The sequence below is a fragment of the Podarcis gaigeae genome (genome assembly GCF_964106915.1).
Source record: "Podarcis gaigeae genome assembly, chromosome: 3".
Lineage (NCBI taxonomy): Eukaryota > Metazoa > Chordata > Lepidosauria > Squamata > Lacertidae > Podarcis > Podarcis gaigeae.
In genome coordinates, this window is record NC_139680.1 from 42639671 (window position 1) to 42660102 (window position 20432).

The 20432-nt window shown below is 42.6% G+C and overlaps 1 long non-coding RNA gene across 1 annotated transcript in view; it reads left to right on the top strand.

Moving 5' to 3' along the window:
• Positions 1-438: 438 nt before the first annotated feature.
• LOC310840838 overlaps positions 439-20432 on the top strand; it is a 387462-nt gene continuing 367468 nt past the window's right edge. The window contains exon 1 of the long non-coding RNA XR_014562192.1: positions 439-473. This is a non-coding gene — a long non-coding RNA (uncharacterized lncRNA). The remainder of the gene's footprint in view (positions 474-20432) is intronic.

Consider the following 20432-nt stretch of genomic DNA (forward strand, 5'->3'; position numbering starts at 1 on the left):
CAGACACTTTGATGCCCCCTTTTCATCATCACCTGATTTCCATGTCTCCCTCCTTTTTACAACCCCCTTTGCACTCCCATTTTACCTTCACCTCATTCTCCCCCCTCCTTACTTTTCTCAATTCTCCTTTCTACACAGATCACCTCTATTTCCATGCCTTCTCCTTTCTCCTATTTTGCAGCTCTTTTTGTGCACACACTTCATGATGGTATATGTTACTGTAAAGAAAGCTTGTCAGTTTGTTTCGTTAGGGAAGGTTAAATTCATTTGATGGATGTTGTACATATGTAGGTGTTTACTTGTTAATAAAATGCCTGCTCTAAATTACTACGTTGAATCTAGAATTTCATGTTGAAGAAAATGCATGGCACTATGAGCGAAATATATTGCCTGAAGGTACAGTGGTACCTCTGGTTACAAACTTAATGCATTCCGGAGGTCCGTTCTTAACCTGAAACTGTTCTTAATCTGAGGTACCACTTTAGCTAATGAGGCGTCCCGCTGCTGCCGCACCGTCGGCATGCGATTTCTGTTCTCATCCTGAGGTAAAGTTCTTAACCTGAGGTACTACTTCCGGGTTAGTGGAGTCTGTAACCTGAGCTGTTTGTAACCCGAGGTACCACTGTACTGAGGAATCCTGAAGGGCTGCACATCCTTTATTTCTTTCAGCTGGAAGAGGGAAAAGTTTTAAAACAGCAAGAAGGTAACAACATTGAAAGGGGGGAAAGAGCTGTTTTAAACAATGGGAGAAGTTTGAGTAAAGTAGGGGTGGAGTAAAATTTAGAAGAAAATGGCAGTTTTGAACAACAGCAGAGGTTTGAGTAAAGCAAGGATGGAAGAACCCTGAGAGAAAAATGGTGGCTGGAGACTACTATTCTATGAGAACTGACTCATAAGATATACTGGAAGGCATGCAGCACAATGTTTACTCATAGTAGGTCCCACTGTTTTCAGTGGCGCTTGCTCCCTAGTAACACAAAAACAGGCTGATTAGTAGAAAAAGAAAGATATGTGGGTCAAAATATATACTCAGCACTACTCAGTGCCACTTCTGTCTCTCTTCCAAATTTCTCATCAGAACCCACATTTCTTCACCTTAAGCCCATGCTTAATCCCCTCGCCATTCTTCAGCCCCAACCAAAACAATCAATGTCAAGGAACTAAGACCCCAACAACATGATGAATAAATATCATGTACAAAATTGCCCTACACTGCATCCACTGCTATCCTCCCTTTATTCTCTCTGTTCTCTTCACATTGTCAGCTGTTTGACTGGATGGAATTGGAGACCCATCTTTCATTCTTCCTTTTTTTGTTTAAGTTGTAAAAATGTTTACATCAATGCCTCTGTAATAAAAACTACGGCAGCTATCCAGTTTCCTTAACATGTTGCCTCAGTGAGTGACAGTTACTCTGAAAAATCAATAAATATATTTCTGCTTGTTCTCCCACCTGTCTTCTCCGTTAACTCTTGCCTTGAAGTCCCCAAGTGAAGAAAATGGAATGTGAATCGTCTTACCTCATGAACAATTTCCATATTGTTAACTGCCTGGCCTAGCTTTTGATGTAATGAAACTTGATTACCGAACACAGCTGCAGTAAAACTGGATACCACTGAGCCCAATGTCCATTTTGATGGTTCAATAAATCACTTGGTCCATCGTGGCTGCAAGTCTGTGAAATCCTGCCTGCTAATGGAGAGGAAAACTCTCCATAGCTGAAGCTGATATAACCCTGACACTTTCTGCTTTTAAATGCTCAGAGCCCTACACACACACACACACACACACACACACACACACACACCACATCTCTTTTTGAGATGCTCTGGGAATATTTGCAGCAAGCACCCTTGTCGGTAAAAGAAATATGATTAATTATTCATTGGGCACCTTAGGAGTAACTGACACATTAAAGACAGCTGTAAAGGAAAGGCATTCACCACAAAGGGGGAGGCGTTGTTAAGTTTAGACATCATAAGACAGATAATCACAGCAAGAAAAAGAAAAAGAAATAGTGCTAACAGTTATTGGACAGGAGAGCAAGGGTTAGAAAGATAGCTACTCCTTTGTTTTAATATGTTTACATCTCTGTCACGTCACGACGTATTACTGAGAGCAAAGCTTTGGCAGAATTCCAACGCCAATTAGGTATGTGTATTTGCGACATATACAGATCCTACTTATTACTACATTGTGCATAAAAATGGGAAAGAATACTACTGTTCAGGGAATGAGACTGTTGCAGTGCACCATATAGGCACACTCAATGTATATACCAAGCACCAGAGTGGCATGCGTTTCACGCCCAGAGGGCTTACAGTGTAAAGCAACTGAACAGAAAAAATGGTGGCAGGAATTGTGAAGAAATATGGGAGTTTTTTGGAGGGGAGGATAAGTGGCAGTAGTAGGAATTTTAAAAAGATGATACAGCAGTGATTCAGAAAGTTTTTGATCCACAGCAAGGGAATTTGGCATTTCTGTTCAATGACTTGTGTCCCTAGACAGTGTGGGTGCACTTGGTGAAGCCAGTCTGGTGCTGCCACTGGTATACCTGGACAGCTTCAATCTCCCTGCTTCCTCATCCCTCCCTCTCCCAGTAAGAGGCAGTGTCATGGCGTCTTCCCACTGAGTGACCACCACCTCTTTCAAGTTCATATCACCTTTCTGGAGCCACTCGTCTCAAGAAGTATCTGCCTACCCTCCTGTTCTTTCTCAAACTTCCTTATGGATTTTCCTTCCTTCCAGTCCACCTTCTTTCTTTTTTCATTCACAATAAAAAAAATGGAGGAGGGGGATAAGTCTACAAAGAGAAAGTAGAAAGAAAAACAAAAGCCTTTAGCACTTGGTAGTCTGGAGAAGCTTAAACAAAGAGCAAAAATGCTGAGGCTGCAACTTGGACAAGACATCCCAATTATAGAGATCTGTAAAGTAGCAGAAGTGAAAAGAAAAGTATATAATGCAATGTGGCAGCAGAAAAGATTTTATTATCTTGTCTATGGAAGGAAAAGCACAGCAAAAATATGAGTGCTAGTCAGGATAGTCTCTCTCTCTCTCTCTCTCTCTCTCTCTCTCTCTCTTTGGAAGGAAGGAGAACTTTGGGTGTGATGGTTCATTTGAGAATATATATCTGAACAGAGTCATTGTGGTGGTGGGGGAGGTTAGCAGATCTATATATTTTTTCAGACTTGCACAGACCCTTTGGATATTACCCAGATACATGTGCTGAGTTGATGTCATCCCCTCTTCAATTTATAGCAAGTGAGCTTGTGCTGAGTTCATTTCTATACAACATCTAACACCTAGCTTTTTAGTTTCCAATGCTTCCAAAGGCAACTTGCAAAAAAGTCCTTTAACAACATATCAAAAAAAGTATCACCAAAAACTTTTTAAAAATGCAAACAGCTAATTTGCCCCAAACACCTCTTAAATATCCAGGCTTTCACTGCTTGCCAGTAGGTGAACATGGCTTGAACCAAGTGGGCCTCCCTCAAGAGGGAGTTCCATAATCATGGTGCCATGATTGAAAAGGTCCTGCCTTGGACGCCAACCTGCCTCACCTCTGAGGGTGGGGAAAGCACAAAGCAGAGTCTAAGATGTTGTCCAGAGCACACAAGTAGACACACATGAGACAAGGTGGTCCTTCAGATAATTTAGGCCTTTAAAGGTTATTAACACCACTTTGTTGATTCCATTTTTATTCCACCTTTCCCCCAGGGAGCTCAAGGTGGCATATATAGTTCTCCTCCTGCCAATTTTATCTTCACAACATCCCTGTGAAATAGGTTAGGCTGAAGGACTGGCCCAAGATCACCCACTGAGCTTCCTGGGGACCTGAACCCTGGTCCCCCAGGTCTTAGTCAAACCCTCTAACCACGACACCACACTGGCTCCTTTGAAATGGGCCTGGAAACAAATTTGTAACCAGCATGGAGAAAATAATGAGCTTCAATGCTCCATACAGTGAGCCCCAGTTAGACATTTAGGGCCATTTGATGTTTCTAAGCACTTTTCCACTTCAGTCTCATATGGAGAGCATTACAGTAGTCTAATCTGCAAGTTGCATTTGCCCGAATGGCTGCAGTCATGCCTTGCTTCTTCAGGAAAGGGCACAGCATCCTAAGCTGGTCACGCATCAGTAATATAGCACTGAGGTCCAGGAACACTCCCAAGTTGTGAGTCTGACAGGGAGGGAGGGGAGTGCAATCCCATCCAGACCAAGCTGCATACCTACCTAGGTAGGTGAAGTGGCGAAATGAAGTTTTCTGGATCACAGAACAAAAGTGATATTGGGCAGGGTAGCTTGCTGGCAAGAGATTCACACACTGAAGTGCACAAAATGTCATATTTGGTCAAGATGCTTCCATAAGGTCAGGACAGGTGTGATCATACAACAGTGGCAAATCTTTTCCTAGTGGATGCATCTTGCTTCCTTTCAATGCCTCCCCTTTTTTGGCTCTTTCTATCTATGAATGCCATTTAATGGCATACGAAAGAATGTCTTTTATCATTATGCACACAGCATATCTGCTAACCAAAAAATATTCCTTGTTTATCTGGAAATTGAAGGAAATTGCACTAGGCAAATGTGGATTTAATTGCTGTTTCTGGCAAAGAGAAGTTGAACCACGCTGCCTTTTGCCTCACAGATACAATTTTCCATTGAGTAATGTTAAGGTGTGGTATTAAATGCTTACAAGGAGTGGGAGCAAATTTTAATGCTTGAACAGTTGGGAGCTGGAGTTAGTTTACACACTGTAATTCATCAAAAGCTCTGACAGCATATTATCAAAGAGGGAGGACTTTTGTATTTTACAAGAACTTTTTAAAAATACAAGTGACCCAGGTACATTGTTTGATCAAATAATGACAGTTTAATTTACATTCATTTCAAAGCATGAGTTCAGAACAAAAAAAATACTCTGAAGCATTAAAGACATCCTGGTATAAAGTGTTTTCTTTAGAGCCATTTATAAATGGGCCTGTCAAACAAGATGCCCCTTACTGAAAGAATTTCGTGTCGGGTTGTGATTGAAGAGAAAATATTTCACAAATCATGTATTCCACTTCCACGATGCACACTTGCACCAGAGTCAGAAACTGGTTATCATTTGACATATACAATGACAACCAAGGCTTGGTTCACACATCAGCCTCTAAATGGAGGCACTACATGAACAAAAGCCTCCGGGCATCTGTAATGGATACTGGTCCTGACAGCTCCTACAGGTACCCAGGGCTGGAAATTATTTTTTTCAGCCCTCTTCTTGCCTTCACTTTTTTCACCATGACCCTGCTCATCATGTTGGAATAGAGTTGGCCTCTGACTTCCCTGGTAGTGCCTCATTTTTTCTTGAATATAGGAAGAAGGGAAGCAATCACCCTGAGATGGTTTGCAACCTTATTCACCAAGCCTGGGGGGGGCGGGGGGAACAGGGAAGGAAAAGTGCCAGAACATGCTTCCCAATGAGAATGAATGAATGAATGAATGAATGAATGAATGAATGAATGAATGACACACTCCCATTTAGAATGGGGAGAAGTAGAGGACCACGTTGGGGTACCAAGAAAGGTGTCATGGGGTGCCATGGTACTTCCAGGCACCATGTCTCACTTTCCCCAAGGGTGGACTATGAACATAAGAAGAGCCTGCTGCATCAGGCCGATGGCCCATTTAGTTCAATGTCCTGTTCTCATAGTGGCCAACTAAATGCTGGTGGGAAACCCACAAGTCGGACCTGGGCACAATAACCACACTCTCCTGTGGTTTCAAACAGCTGGTATTCAGAAGCAACACTGTCTTCAACTAGCCCTCTGTCAACACTGATGAGATCAATGAAAAGTTAAAGCATGACTATGGCACATTTAGACAAATAGGCTGTCTTGTGAAGACTGAAGTGATCTTTCTCTCTCTTTTTTTGCCTGAAGATTTACACCAGTGCTTAACGCCATAATAGTTTTAAAGAAGATGGAAAACTAGCTTGCCTAGAGGGAGGACATTAATTAAGCTGAGCTTAGCATTCCATAAATAGTTCTGTTAAATTCTATCATCTTACTTGCTCTCCACCCTCACCCACCCCCCCTCCCTGTTCATATGCAATTTGAACTTTGTACAATTCAAAGCCGTGCTGGGAACGTGCCAGAAATTTCCAGGTCACCACTTCGCATGGAATGCAGCAAGTTTGCTTCATCCTTGTGTTTAATAAGGAGGTAAAGTCCACAGACATTACAGTCCTGGTATTCTATGTTCCACTGACAGATATAGCTAGATAGGCAGATGAGTAGATATGTGTGTATGTTCTGCTATGTGAAATCTCTGAGGGTTACATCATTTTTATCAGATGTGCTCAGAAGACACAGGTGGCCACCACTTCCCCAAAGCTAACCAAGTCAGGTCAGGTCAGTGCAGGTGACTGACCACCTGGGAGCCATGTGTACACCACCATGAGTTCCATAATGGAAGAAAGGGTGGATATGAATATAAGGAAAGAAGAAGAAGAAGAAGACACAAATGTGGCAGTATTCCATCTGTACTTTGACCTTCCTTGGTCCAAATATTATTTTCCTGTAAGCAGAAGCTCTTTTTAAAAAAAGTTCTACAAAACTCTCCCCCCACCTTTGCTTTATATACTAAGCCCCATCTGTAGTATACATTGTTTCCCCCAAATAATCCTGGGAACTGCAGTTTATTTAGGGCCTGTGACCTCTATTCCCATCACACAGCTACAATTCTCATAGTCATTTAACAGTCAAGCCCCCTTCCCAGGGAACTCTTGACATTATAGCTTTGTGAGGGGAATAAAAAAGGTAAAGATAAAGGAACCCTGACTGTTAAGTCCAGTCGTGGATGATTCTGGGGTTGCGGCGCTCATCTCACTTTCCTGGCCGAGGGAGTCGGCATTTGTCCACAGACAGTTTTTATGGGTCATGTGGTCAGCATGACTAAGCTGCTTCTGGCAAAACCAGAGCAGCACACAGAAATGCTGTTTACCTTCCTGCTGGAGCGGTACCTATTTATCTACTTGCACTTTGACGTGCTTTTGAACTGCTAGGTTGACAGGAGCTGGGACCGAGCAATAGGAGCTCACTCTGTTTTGGGGATTCGAACCGCTGACCTTCTGATGGGCAAGCTCTAGGCTCGGTGGTTTAGACCACAGCGCCACCTGTGTCCCTTTGTGAAGGGAATAGGATGCCCCTAACAACTCTTAGCAGCTTTAACAAACTACAGTTCCCAGGATTCTTTGGGGAAAGCCATGATGGTTAAAGTGGTATAATAGTGAGGATGTGGCCTGTAATTCTCAAGAGGATGGGACCATTCTGTTTGAGTATTTATATGGCATTCTTTTAAAAAAAACCCAGCACTGTAGAAACGTTAAGATATGGCACGCAGTAGGAGTCTGAAAAACCCACTGCCAAGATCTTGTCTTTTAAATTAACCAAGCTGAATGGAGGTCCGTCCCTGGAATGGTAGCTCTGCAAATTCTACCCTTTTGGCCTTGGAATTCTAACAAGTTCTCTTTATAGAGAATGTGAGTTACTTATCTTTAGTTATCTACAAAAAGAAGGAAAAGGTGGTCTCTGCATGATTGCATTCACAGTGGAGAAAAGCTCCTCTGTACCCATAATGTTTGTGGTTGGAGGATTGGGCTCAGGCAGTGCTTTTTTTCTCTCATTTTCCTACACATATTGAAATGCTGCCCCTCAATGAGGCTAAACATAGATCCACAAAATGTTTAGATCCACAGAAAAGAAAGCACTGGGCTCAGTACACCTAACATTTATTCAACTTTCCTGTCTGCTGGCAATAACAGAACATTGATTTCAGACCCTCCAAGTGTCCCTATTTTCCAGGGACGTCCCCAATTTAGAGAAGCTGTCCCAGTTTCTGATTTGATCCCGGAATGTCCCACTTTTCCTTATGATGTCCCTATTTTCATTGGAGAAATGTTGGAGGGTTTGTGATTTACATCACTTAAGTAGTCAGTCGTTCCACCCCACTCCACCTCTGCTGCACCAAAAGTCTTCTCTCAAATGACTGTGTAATAACCTCTGGGAGCACAAGGATGGGCCAGTTTAGATATATTCTAAAACTCTAAAATTAAAGCATGAGCACTTTTTTGTTTTAAAGTCTGTGTGCATTCATGGAATAAACTGCTTGAAAGAACCTCATTTGATGTGCTTGGGATATATTCCAGCTGAAATGTGAAAGCAAGTACCAAGGGACTGTGTTGCTGCCAGGTTTTTTTTTTTTAAAAAAAACTTTTCCAGAACTATTATGGTTCACAAGTCAAGTCGATGGCAAAGGGTTGTCAAAGTTTCATCAGCTGAAAAAATAACAACAAACTTTTTTTATCTTGCAGAAAGACATTAGTAAGCAGTTTTGGCTGACTCTGATGTATGGGTTGTAGGGGGGAAAGGAGAAAAATGATTCTACCTTTGTCAGCATGCTAATCCTCTGTCTTTAATGTCATCTGATTCCAAAGTGGAATCTACAAATATTAATAGTTTGTACCTGTGAACACAATGGTCTGTGGAGCACTGTTTGCACCTATAAGTCTTTTTCCATTCCATTTTACAATCCTCCTTAAAATTACTTTTTCAAGTGCTGAATTTTAATGTTGCTTCCACAGTATAACCTTTTCTCTAGAATTGCCATCCTTTATTCACTCATTTAAAAACAAAATAAGATAAGGAGCCCATATGATGGCATTGTCAAATAGTTGGATTTCAGTATTTCCATCCCCCCCCCCCAGATCTGATGTGATTTGTTTGCTATAAAATACAGCTCCGACAATAGCCTGCACAGTGTGGAAAGGCACAGTGCTATTTAGGCTTTTAAAGGACAGTTTCTGTTATTTTAATTTGTTTTAACTGTTTTTAATATTGAATTTTAAATTGTTGTAACCATTTTGGGACCTGCTGGCAATAGCACCACCACCACAACTAAAAACAACAACCACAATAATAATTGCAATGGGAAATATTTCTGAGTAAACATACATAGGATTCCATAGTGAGTCTATGGGTGTAATTTGCTTCCTTGCTACCTTTCTAGTAGGCCTTATTTAAAATAATAATAAAAAAACCACCACAAATATAATAGAATTAATCATAAAACGAACAAATTTAGACAGGAAGCAGAGGCAATGAATATGCAGATCTTTTGCGCCAGCAAAGTTAAACAAAGGTAACGCAGGAGAGCATTTGAACAAGAAGGTCTCTGTCTATGTAAGAAGGCAACAGGAAAATCCCAGGGTGATGTTTCTGTCAGCACACATTTTGTTGTACTGCAAATTGAAGTATTATAATCACTCTTGTGTTAGAATGTCATTATCCATGATTGAAATTGATGGTTTTGATGATGGCAACTGATGCATAGGTACACCAGTTCCTGGCTATACATCCAGATACTAGGCAGGTAAGATGCATGACAAATACTTGTTAAATCAAGAAGATAAGAGTTCAGCCATGCAGGCAAGCTTCTGGTCAGTCGGTTAAGCAGCATCACTGTACTGCAATGTCTGTCTATATCCAAAGCCCCATTTATATCCATATACTTTATATAGACTTTTCTCCATTCTGCCGTAAGTGATTATTTGCAGACTTTATCATCTTTCAAGTTCTATAACCACAGTGAAGCAGGGATATCAAAAGCAGCAAAGGAATCTTAATATGATTTTAAAGAAGTATTTTATGCAGTAGCCACCCAAGTATGAAATATTCATCTCATTCTTTCCCAGTGTTTTTACCCGACCTTTTACAAGAATCCAGGGGACCTTGTGGCCGGGTGACAGGGCCAGGAACGCTAAGTGGGGAGATATTGTGCAAGAGCTTCTGCATTCTTCAGCAAGGCTTGCAGTACTGAAGATGAAAAATGTAAAGATGACACCAATTTAGGAAGTGGGGGATCAGGGATGTAGTGGAGAGGGAACAGAGGATCCCCCTCACCTCCTTGAGCTGGAACCAGAGTAATTGGGGCGGGGGGCTGGCAGCCTGAACCCCAGGACCTTTGCACTGGTCTTGAATATTCTGTCCATTACTCTCTTTTAAAACTTTAAAAAATAAATAAATACATACTGGGTTGCTGGGCAAAGCACAGTGCTGGTAAGGCCCCAGCCACCCACCATCTTAAGTTTCCCAGAGGCAAATGTGTGCCATGGTTCTGTACCCATAAACGTTTAAGTACTTTGCACTAACCCCTGAGGATAATGGACAGAACTAAGTTGATCTAGTGAGTAGATACAGTCATAATAAGGCTTTCAAGTTTGTTTGTTTGTTTGTTTGTTTGTTTGTTTGTTTGTTTGTGAACAATTAGCATAAACAAAGTCAGAGAATGAGTGAAATAATCAAGAGACTAGATATTTCTTTCCTTTTCTTTGACAGGGTTCTATCAAAGTTCACTGAGGAAGTTCCAACTATTTCTACCTAATAGGACAAAGAGAAGCCAACAAATGGTTTTCTGGTACCTAAAATAAAGCTAGTTTCAATTTGAAGACAGACTCCTAATTTAATCAAAGTTCAGCAGAATGTAACAATGCTAGTGTTCCATTTCCTGAAACGCATTAGGTAACGGGAAGAGGGCAACCATCTCACTGTGTGGCTAAATGTCTGCTAACTAGATTGGAAATAAGTGCAAATGCCCCTGTTGTCCTCTAACCAGTCGTTTTGTTTACAGTTGCTATATAGCATGGGTAGGCAACTAAGGCTTGGGGGCTGGATCTGGCCCAATTGTCTTGTAAATCCGGCCCGCGGACGGTCCAGGAATCAGAGTGTTTTTACATGAGTAGAATGTGTCCTTTTGTTTAAAATGCATCTCTGGGTTATTTGTGGGCATATGAATTCATTCATTGTTTTCCTCCAAAATATTGTCCAGCCCCCCACAAGGTCTCAGGGAGAGTGGACCGGCCCCCTGCTGAAAAATTTTGCTATCCCCTGCTATATAGTATGAAGTCATGCTAGCCGAAGCAGCAGCATTCAGACCCTTGAATGGCCGTGAGGGGAAAGAACTGGAACAAAGAGGACCATGAAGAACTGGGGTAAAAAGAAATATCTCTGTGAGTCGCCCACCACACTCCTCTGTCTGTTATGCACCAACCAATCAGACAAAAATAGTGCAGGAAGTGCATTCCATAAGACCATACACAAACATATTGATTTTGACTTCCTATTGCTTATGAGCACTTTGCATCCCTCCCATTGAGAGCCAGTGTGGTGTAGTGGTTAAGAGCGGTAGTCTCGTAATCTGGTGAACCGGGTTCACGTCTCCGCTCCTCCACCTGCAGCTGCTGGGTGACCTTGGGCCAGTCACACTTCTTTGAAGTCTCTCAGCCCCACTCACCTCACAGAGTGTTTCTTGTGGGGGAGGAAGGGAAAGGAGAATGTTAGCCCCTTTGAGACTCCTGAAGGGGAGTGAAAGGCGGGATATCAAATGCAAACTCTTCTTCTTCTTCTTCTTCTTCCCATCAAACTACACACAGATGTTGGCATTTCCCCCCTCCATTTTCATTTTCTTGTAGACTTTGTGGCTTCAAATTTCAGCAGAAAAATGGTGGGGCTGAACTGTGTACGTATGTGTGCTTAACCCTTTCCCCTCTACCTAATGTGTGTGTGCTTAACCCTTTCCCTTCTACCTAATGTGGACAAAAGGGAAAGACTCCTTCCCCATAGCACACATTCACACCTAATCACACTGGAGACCGAAAAGCAATCTCAATGGCTGTGAAAGTATGCTGCTGTTATCTGAGGGCCCCATGAGCACCCGTGTGTACCCCACTGGAGAGCCCTGATTAAGACCCTGACACAGGCTGCATAACAGTAAACGATACAGAACAGCAATTTCATATCTCTTCAGCTGACGTTGTTAACCCTTTAAAGCCCCCTCCCACAAGCAATATTTTCAGTGTTTACACCATGAAACATATAGGCAGCATTTTCATCATCAGGCAGAAATAGTTTCTGTGATTGAATAGCATAATTTTAGGACCATCTGCCTAACTGCAACTGGCAGCAGCGTGTTAAAAAGTAACAAAAGACATTAGGAGGGAAGAAAGAAAAAGTTCTACAAAACTCTCCCCCGTCCTTGCTTTATATGCTAAGCCCCCATCTGCAGAATACATTGAAAGCAGCATTGCGCCACTTAAAACAGGCATTGCTTCCCCTAAAGAATCCTGGAAGCTGTAATTTATACAGGAAGAAATACATGTTTACTTCTCACATATTTCATATTTTCTTTCTGCATTAATGTTTCAGCTGTTAATTACTATAGCACTTAACAGATCAGTTCATAAATAAAATTTAAAAAATGCAGTAGCTTTTTCCAACTCAGCAAAAGGTTTTTAAATTTTTCAATATGCAATCCACCCACCCTCTTCCCTCCTCTCTGTTAAGTTAGGTGATTCTTTTTAAACCCCAGTGTACACAGTCTCACGAATCACATATCAAGCCTCTGGTATCATATGTTGAAGGTTTGAAGAACTAGCTGCATCTTCTTCAGCCTCTGATACTTCATGATTCCACTGTTTTCATCTGTTCAAAAAGCCCACCTGCTAACGTATCTCATACCTGTTAACATTTCTTCCCACCATCCTCAACGGACGCCCAGTTTTTGTTGTTTTCTCACTAATGTCTGCAGCTGAAAGATTTCTCCCTTAGTGCCATTTCCCCTAAGCCATATTCCAGCATTCTTAAACTATCCTGGGGGGGGGGGAGGAATGGGAGACCAAAGTCCCCCCCCCTCATGACTTTATTCCATTCCCAAGTCTGAAATGGGGTTGCAATGTTCTTGCAATCACTCCCCATGATCAGGAAAGCTGCATGAACCGGGCTCCAGTTGTGAGGAAGGTTGAAATTGCCTTCCACAATTATACACCCCTCCTTCAGACTTTCCAGTGCAGTGCAAGAAGATTGGGAGTGAAGGTAGCAAAGCTGGCTTATGCAAGCCCACAACCCCTCCATGGATATAATTTAATCATACCTGAATAAAGCAATAGTGAGGGTTATTTCTGAGTAAACACACACAGGACTGGGCTAGAATGCAAATCAACAGATTATTCTCCAGAGAAATGTGGCCCCTGATGGAGAAAATATTCCCTGCCACTGTTTTGCTCCCTTGTACATTTGCAATCTCTTTTTTCCTTCCTTCCTCATCTGACTGATCTCCAGAGGTTTCCTCCTGCATTTCTCCAGGCGGTCAGATGATCAGTCCAGTACTTTACAGTGATATAAAAATGGTGGGCAAGAAAGCTGAATTTAATAGGCAGCTTAATATCTCTGAACTCACAATAACCTCTGGAAGAGAGCAAGCAAGCAGCATGATTGACTGCAACAATTATGCTTAGGGACCTCTCTTATTGCAAGAACCTTGCTATTAATTATTTTTATTAAAGTTCACTTTTTGCTCATTTGAATTCTTCCAATGAGCCTTGGTACATTTGGTCTCCTATAGCCTGATAAGATTAGATTATAGCACTGGGACAATACATAACTCCTTGTTTATATTTCCAGTATTCTGCATCGAGGCAATGCATCATCCAGCGAAATTGTTATTCCCTATGATGAATGACCATCTTTACACCATTATCCTCTAAGCATCATGGAGACATTCATTACTGCAACATTTTCAAAACTTTGTCTTCTGGATGCAATAAAGAGCTGTGATAAAAAAGATAAATACAATAGGGAAATGGCATAGTTAAGCGGAGATGGGTTGTTGTTTTTACAAGGCACGTATACCAAAGTCATATGTTACCAACGGTCAAGAAGGTGGTTTCTGCACATCCTGTAGAGGAAAGTAAGGGGCAGACAGGGCTCATGAACCTGAGACGGTAGCACATCCAGGAGAAAGAAAACTCTGATCCTAAATCTCTGCTGCCTTGCAGGATATCTCCAGGAGAAGAAAAGGCTAAGGAGTAAACCCTACACAAATCTGGAGTGGAGTCTCTAAAATGGTTGGATGGTGTCTTGTATGCAATTGCTGCAGCCAAGCTGGTGCCAAATGTATTGCTCTGCTTTTCTTTGGACCACATCAGTGAGGCTGGGAGGAGCGGTCTTGTCATCTGGGCAGCCCAGGGCTTCCATATGCACTGCCCAGGCTTGTGCCCTGAGGAGGTAACTTTGGTGCTGCTACCACAGTGGTTTGACTTCACCCCTGGTGGCACACTCCATTGTCTCTCAAGACAGATGGATGCCAACAACTTCCTGTTTCTGGCCTTCACTTCCAGACCATAGTGGGTGGGCCAGCATGGGCTATGGCATTGGGCTAGCAAGCACGGTCCTGCTCCTTATCTCACACATTGGGGGGATAATGAGTGAAAAGGGCTACATTCTCATTGGTTTCAATGTGACTAAGCTGGATTGAATTTAGACAACAGGTCTAAACTCCAGTGATTTTGAGGCACTGTTACAGCACTGTGGTCTTGTGTAGATGGAAGAGATACATCAGAAAGGGACTCAGGTTTTAATCCAGTTAAGAGCCTTCCCTAACTCATCACAGATGTAGGCTGAGGGCAGACCATCCATTTAAAGCACACGTCTCCCCCAGAGAAACCTGCCAACTGTTGTTTGCCCTTCACGGAGCTACAATTCCCTGCAATCTTGAGTCCCCAGGATTCTCTGAGGGAGCCCATGCATTTCAAATGTGCTTTAGATGTATGGTGTGTACACACTAAGTATAACTGTAGTTCTAGCACCATATAGTCTATAAAAGGAGGGTAAACGATGCATTTGGCATTGGACACCATACAACAGAAGTGGAAGATGAATGAGTAAAACAGGAAATGGATCACAGCCAATTTACAGTTCATTAAATGCAGCAGATCATGGCAAAACAACAAGACAAAGCTGGCAAGCTGGCATGAATCTCAGCAGCAAGCTGGTTTGTAGAGGCTGGTGGAGTCCTTGCTTCCTTGGTTCACAGCAGTTCAGCAGCACATCATGCATCTTCAGTCTAAAAACAGCTTGACTAAGCTAAGTATCAACAACAGCAATTATTGCCCTACTTAATTTATGACAAAGCAAAAAAAAAATATATCCTTCTTCCTGATACACCCCTTACAACTATACCTTATATTACTAGGGTGTGGTCATTTCAGGAGGTGGAACTTATTTTGGTGGAAAATTTCTTCAGTGAGGGATCTTTAAAAGATGTTTTTGGGTGTGTGGAATTCAAATCTGTTATTATTTTTGTGGTTGGACAACAGTTCGCTTGGTAAGTCTGTGTTTGATGAAGAAGCGCATAAACTGCTTTCGGAAAACCAAAATAGTAATAATAATAATAATAATAATAATAATAATAATAATAATAATAATAATTTTACCTTCTGAAAATGTCAGGTAATGCTAAATAATAATAATTAATAAAAGTAATATTAATATGTAATCTAACTGCAAGTTCTTGGCCACAGTTTTTAATTATTTCTATGCAATTTTACACACATTTTACTTACCAAGCAAAACTAAATTATTATATTAATTTAGCCAAAATACCTTTTGAATTTCCTAGTCATGTTACAACTTTTTAGTATCCCTCATTTTTGGAATCTGAAAGTTGCAGGATTCAACACACTCTAATGTATTACTGTCATCTCTAGCTTTGTGTTCCTTTCATGAAGAAAGAATAACCGTAGCCTCCTCACTCAGGCTGAAACCCTCAACACACCTACATGGGGAGTGACTCTAACTGAACTGAATGGAGTTTGTATAGTTCTGCAGTGTATTTTCCTTTTATGACATGGAGACTAGAGACAGGACGAGGTGCAATCTAGAAATTAACAGGAGATTCCCTGAAGTTGCAAAAACCTTGGGCCGGAGGTGCCAGCCTCATTCATGCCACCTACCTGAAACCCTCACCTGTCCCACTCTGATCCACAGTTTCTGCCCTACCAGATAATTGCTTGCCTAGAAGATGGCTATTTAAGTGGAGCCTTTGTTCCTTTGGTACAAGTTGCACCTGAGTGTATCCAACAAAGTCACCAAGTTCAGGGATCTGTCAGGATTTACTGTGATGTGTGTGTGCAGCTACCCCATGTGGGGTAACATATCACTGAAGCACCTGCAGAGTCCTGAAAAGACTGTCAACCTAGACTGACCATTGGATCTTCTTGGAAAGAAAGGAGTATAAAAGATTTTTCCTGTTCTATGTGAGCTTTGCCTAAGCTCTGCTGCATTCCTGTATTCTTTGGCTGTCCTTTGGTCCTGACCTTCAGCTTGCTCCTCCATTCTCTTTCCTGCTTTGCCCTTGAGTCCTGACTTTGGATTTTGACCAAGGCACCTGCTTCCTGGCTCACCAGGGACTGTTGCTCCTCCAGACTTAGATTTCTGGCCAGTCATCGCCAGCTCCAGCACTCTGAGTACACTGAGGGCATTGCCTGCTATCACCACCAGGCAAACCCACAGCCAGGAGTCTAGGTCAGGTGTTGATCCTCTTGGGCCCTGACAGCTTCTTCAGGGCTCTGGCAAGAGGCATGCTCACAACACCAAACTTGCACTGACAACAGAGAATATTTTCCTACATATTCCAGAATGGTTACGTGCTAATAGATGCTTCATAGAGCCAAGAAGCTTTCACTACAATGTTGGCTTGCAGCACTGCATCGTTTATTGATGTTTCTCAGCTCCAGTGCCATATTTCGACGGTAGAGTCTGTGATGAGCCTACGCCCCTGAAGAGCATCGCATGCCAATCATTATACAGATTTATGGAGTCAAAATGTCAGCCAACATCAATCAATGTATCATCCCGCCCCCGCCCCCCAAAAATCAACATTCTTAATAAAATAAATGTTGTTCTGACCAGGGAAAAATCGATAAAAGACTCCCAGTTTCTTTTCAAGTATAGCATAATAACTAGTTGACTCTCAGAGAACAGAACTGTAGGCTTTTTATTGTTCCAGCTGAGATCAGCTGTTCGCATTGGCTACATCTGAAGCAAAAGGAGAGGAAATGAATGATTTGGAGGGAAAAGCCTATAATAGGACTAATGATAACTTGCTACAGTTGAAAGTGAATTGATATTGCAACAGAATAATAATAAAAAGGAGGAAATAAAACAAGGATAAATATGCCTTTGCTAGCTGCACATATTTCATTTCACTTTCTTCTTCCTCCTTTGGCGTGGAGGTTTTGAAATACCGTATTTTTCGCCCTATAGGATGCACCGTCCCATAAGGCGCACCTAGTTTTTTGGGGGGGAAATAAAGGGGGGGAAATTATTTTTCCCCCAGGCGCGGGGCTGGGGCAGGGGAGGCCCGAGCTTCCCCCAACCCCAGCCCCCAAACAGGCAGCTCTCTGCAAGCCATGGGAGCCAAGCGCTGGCTCCCGCTGCTTGCGGAGAGGTCCGCGAAGCCTGGACGCGCTGATCTCAGGGCGCGCAGGCTGCAGCATGCAGGCAACTCTCCGCAAGCAGCGGGAGCACTCCCGCTACTTGCGGAGAGGTCCGTGAAGCCTGGAGAGCAGAGGGGTCGGTGCGCACCGACCCCTCTCGCTCTCCAGGCTTCAGCGAAAGCCTGCATTCGCCCCATAGGACGCACACACATTTCCCCTTCATTTTTGGAGGGGGAAAAGTGCATCCTATAGGGCGAAAAATACGGTAATTGGCTATTCAAAGCTGCGTTTCCAACTGGAGACCATATTAATTGTCACACAAAAGGTTCCTTAAAACTGCTCCATGAATGGATGAGCTACATGGGAAAACAAACCTGAAGACAATCAGTCACCAGCAAAAAAAACAAAACAAAACTTCAGTTTTATCCAAGGGAGCCAGCTGCATAAACAATATTTTTGGTGCCAGCAACATCTATCTGTATCCTTGTTTACAGGAGTACTGCACTTTAAAAGTTCAGAAGAGGCTTGTTGACACGTTACACCAAAGACAGGTGCAAGTTGTCTCCACACACACACACACACACACACACACGAGGGTTCATGTGGAAGAGTGTACACTTTTTTATTTGCACAGCTCAGCTACTGTGTGCACAGATACACAGAATGCATACTTGCTGAGCGTTACATGTTAACACCCCAATATCAGGAAACCTGGGCTCAAATCCTTTGGTGCCCCTGGACAAGGTGCTAGCCCTCATACATGCCTCATGATCAAACACAATGTAAAGGAAGTGGGGGGCATGTTTGGGTATAATATAACAATACATGAAAAGATAGACAGTGTCTTGCTTTACTACTTAGAAATGTGAGTGCTTGGACATAGTACTTGTACAGTAGGACCACAACATACAAACATTTAACTTGTGTGCGTTTAGCTTTATGCGCTTGGCAAAATGAATAAATAAAAGGGAGCGGAAAGGGGGTGGGCATCCAGGAAAAAAGACTTTGGCAATCCCACCTGCCATTGCACCCAATGTGTGTTGACCATACATGATTTGGTATAGTAAGTTGCTGTTAAGTTGCTGTCTACAGTACAGCAATACATACAGCACTGTAAGAAACAATCGCTTTTGCATGTGTCACACATGATGTTGTTGTTGCTATGACATAAAAAAATAACTCGAGGCAGACTAAAAGATAAAACAGAAGAGCACAACTACACTAAACCTACAGTAAATACAGTACTGTATAGCATTCACAGGCATGAGAGAGAGAGAGAGAGAGAGAGAGAGAGAGAGAGAGAGAGAGAAAGAAAGAAAGAAAGAAAGAAAGAAAGGTCCTGTTTTGGTTCATTTGGAATGTATTTGAATCAGCTGTATACCCTTATTGGTATCTTCTGTTCTTCCATAGATGTTCATAGATGTTTTCCCTCTTTCCCCCTTACAACAATCCTGTGAGGTAGGTTGGGGCACTTGTAGCGAGGCAAGTGGCATGCCAGCGGTGCTGGCAGCAGCACCGGCATTTGAATTCACCCACAGTCTCAAATGCAACATCTTTATCACAGCAAGCGGGAGCAGTGATAATGATCCTCAGAAGCAGGCCTCCCCTGCCCCACCCACTGCCCTGCAGGCTGAAAGCGCTGCTAGTATGAGGTGAGCAGCCCATTCTCGCTACAAAAGGGGGCTCTCTTTGTAGACAAGGAGGCAGTTGGCAGTACTTTGCCACTGGCAGCTCCTTTAACAGAAGCTGCAGAGGAGGCCAGCTTATTAGATGCAGGGACAGAGACAGAAGCATCTGAAGCTGGGCACTGATTCCAAAACACTGCAAAACAAGTTAAAACCAAAGCAGGTCATTTTCCAAAATGCCAAACTGGGGTCCAAACTGAACATTGGCATAGCCGGGGGGGGGGAAGGGGGGCAGCTGTCCCCCCAATCAATAAAAACACATAGCTAACTGAGGTTCTCCCACCCAACAAAAGGCCTGTCCCCCCCCCCAACAAAAATCCTGGCTATGACAATGGAACTGAATCTTTCTTGTTCAGTGGTGCATCCCCATAGTCCTTGCCAGTACTTTTGACCGGCCATGACAGGGGCCAAGGAACTGGGAGACAGGAGCTAGCTGGAGCAGTATGAATGGACCTGAGGTTACGGGCCACACTTTCCAAAGAAATAAGGTGGATATCTAGTTGGATCCCCCCCCCCCCCGAATCTCCTATCTATCCCTATTGGTCTAGGTAGAACATCAAAGTATGGAGCAAAATGGCAGGGAAGAACTGCAAGCTACTTTCTGAATGAAGATGACTCAGATAAAACTTTTGTTTTGACTCCTTTTCTGGATAATAAAAGAGGCTTTTTGTTTCATTGTCTTTTTCTTCTTTGAGTGATGATGATTTTCCTCTCTCTCACTCACTTACTTACTTACTTATTTTGCCTGCCTGCCTGCCTGCCTGCCTGTCAGACTTCTCCATCTACCCTTCCTTCCTTCCTTCCTTCCTTCCTTCCTTCCTTCCTTCCTTCCTTCCTTCCAATATATTATCTGATCATTTCCCCAATGTTCATTTACAAAAGCAGAAAATAACTACTAAACAGCACTGATAATTCCCAGAAAACAATGCCGCTCTCTGATTTGAAGTAGCACTTGGGCTCTTGGCATTCAAAACAACAAGACTAATTAGTTTCTTGAGTGGATTGTTCAGAGAAAAACAAGAGAAGTGGAAAAAAGAGAACCGCACATGATTTGGTAGTGGAGGACAGGGGTAAAAGCATTCTCAAACACACAAATATAACTTCAGTTATGGGAATAGATTATGATCAGTGATGATAATGTTAAATATTTATATAGCATTGTGCATGAACAAAGCATTTTAGAATAACCTATGCCAAAAGCCATGGGTCCTTACCTTCAAGAGCTTATCATTTAATGTTTGGATCCAGACTTGCTTTTCTACAGACAGAAGGCCCTTTGAGCCACTGCAAGAAGGGGGAAATCAGCCCAAATTTCCTTTCCCTGCAACTCTCCTCCCCACAATACCTCTCATACTGTTCCAGGCAATTCCCCAAACCTCTGGAGCAGTATTTGGGGGGAGGACATAGGGTGCTGCAGGGGGAAGGGAAC